The following is a 2,560-nucleotide window of genomic DNA, read 5'->3' on the forward strand; positions in this document are numbered from 1 at the left end:
TAGATGACGCGCACCCATGCTGGAGCTGGTGGCAGCCAGGATGGCAACCATGATGACTTGCCACCCCCACCGCCGCCGTCTGCTTAGGAGTTCTTTACCCAGTTCCTGGGGAGCCAGAGGACAATGGAGGAAGCTTTGCGCCTTATCGCGCAAAACACTACTCGTGGCCACCCACACAACCAGGGGCCGAGCCAAATCAGCACAGTACATTCAAGGAGTTTCTGGATACGAAGCCTCCAATCTTCAAGGTGGCTGAGGAACCACTGCAGGCCAATGAGTGGCTGAATACCATTGAGCAAAAATTCCGTCTACTGAGGGTCACGGAGCATCTGAAAGCAGAGTATGCTTCTCATCAATTGCAAGGACCAGCAGAGATCTGGTGGACACATTTCCTATCGTCTTTGCCTGCTAATGCGCGAGTTACCTGGGAACAGTTCAAGCTGGCTTTTAGGGGACACCATATTCCCCTGGGCCTGATGCGCATGAAAGCGACTGAATTTATGAGGCTCACTCAAGGAACGAAGTCACTCACAGAATATATGCACGCATTCAACAACTTGTCAAGATATGCTCCAAGTTTCATGGATACTGAACAGAAAAAGATAGAAAGTTTCAAGCGAGGTTTGGGTACTAAACTGATGAAGACCATGGCCAATTCTAGGTGTGCCACGTACAATGAGTTTATTAGTGATGCCTTGACCCAAGAAAACCACAACAACATGCATGCAGTTGCTAAGGGTCGCAAGAGGGCATATGAGGCCGGTGCATCCGGATCCTTCCAGTCAAAAGCACCTATCACAGCTAGGCCACAATTCCGTCCACCTGCACCCAAGTTTAGGCCTCCACCACCGAAAGCTCAGAATAATAGGCCACAGAAACCATTCCGTAAGGCGTTTACTATTGCCTTACCAAAAGGAAATGGCAGTCAGGACAGCTCCACCGGATTCAGAAGTAATCAACCATGTTTCAACTGCAACCAACTGGGTCATTGGTCCAAGGAATGCCCCCACCCCAAGAAGAATAGCAACCAGAATCAGAACAATCAGAGACAGGCGAATGCCAGGGCACGTCAGGGACAAGTGCATTATACCGCTGTAGAGGAAGTGCCCACCGGAGAAGTTGTCACGGCTGGTATGTTTCTCATCAACAAGCATCCTGCTGTTGTTTTATTTGATTCGGGAGCTTCTCATTCATTTATGAGTCAAGCATTTGCATCTAGACATGATCAAGAAATAATCGAAGTAAGCAAAGGGGGTTTTAACATAAGTTCAGTAGGGGGAACTGTTACTACCAAAAAGATAGTCAAAAATGTACTCATCTCTATACAAGGGAGGGAGTACACCACGGATTTGATAATATTGCCCGGGTTGTCAATAAGTGTAATCTTAGGCATGAATTGGATGAAAGATCATGGTGTTCTTATTGACACTAGCACCCATACTATTATGTTGAGAGAACCCATGGGAGGGAATGCTTTTCTAGTACCACTCTCCCACGATTTCAAACCCCAACATTTAGCCTGTGCTATCGAAACCACCACAATATGTGATATCCCCGTGGTTTGTGATTTTCTGGATGTATTTCCAGAAGATTTACCCGGTCTACCATCGGATAGGGACGTGGAATTTAAGATTGAATTAGTGCCAGGTACGGCACCCATATCCAGAAGGCCCTATAGAATGCCACTCAATGAGTTAGCAGAACTTAAGGTTCAATTGCAAGATCTGTTGGACAAGGGTCTTATCCAACCTAGCTCATCTCCGTGGGGATGTCCAGCCTTGTTTGTGAAGAAGAAGGACAAGTCACTAAGAATGTGTGTAGATTACAGACCACTCAATGCTGTGACCATCAAAAACAAATATCCATTGCCCCGTATCGACATCTTATTCGATCAGCTAGCGAAGGCAAAGGTATTCTCCAAAATTGACTTGAGATCAGGTTACCATCAGATAAAGATCAGACCAGAGGATATACCTAAAACTGCTTTCTCTATTAGGTATGGCTTATACGAGTATTTGGTTATGTCTTTCGGACTAACAAATGCTCCAGCCTACTTCATGTACCTGATGAACTCGGTATTCATGCCCGAACTTGACAAGTTCGTGGTCATGTTTATCAATGATATATTGATTTATTCAGAAAATGAGTCAGATCATGAAGAGCATCTGAGGATTGTCCTATCCAGATTGAGGGAGCATAAGCTATATGCAAAATTTAGCAAGTGTGAATTTTGGTTGAGCAAAGTACCTTTCTTAGGTCACATTTTATCAAAAGATGGAATCTCTGTAGACCCATCAAAAGCACAAGAGGTCATGGATTGGAAAGCCCCAACTTCGGTTCATGAAGTTTGAAGTTTTCTAGGGTTAGCAGGATACTATCGTCGGTTTATTCCTGATTTCTCAAAGATAGCTAAGCCTATGACCAGACTACTTCAGAAAGATGAGAAGTACAAATGGACACCAGAATGTGAAACAGCTTTTCACACCCTCAGAACTTTGTTGACTATAGCACCTGTGCTAGCACAACCAGACATTGAAAAGCCTTTCGATGTATTTGTGAT

The sequence above is a fragment of the Miscanthus floridulus genome, chromosome 11 (genome assembly GCF_019320115.1).
Source record: "Miscanthus floridulus cultivar M001 chromosome 11, ASM1932011v1, whole genome shotgun sequence".
NCBI classification, from domain to species: Eukaryota; Viridiplantae; Streptophyta; class Magnoliopsida; order Poales; family Poaceae; genus Miscanthus; species Miscanthus floridulus.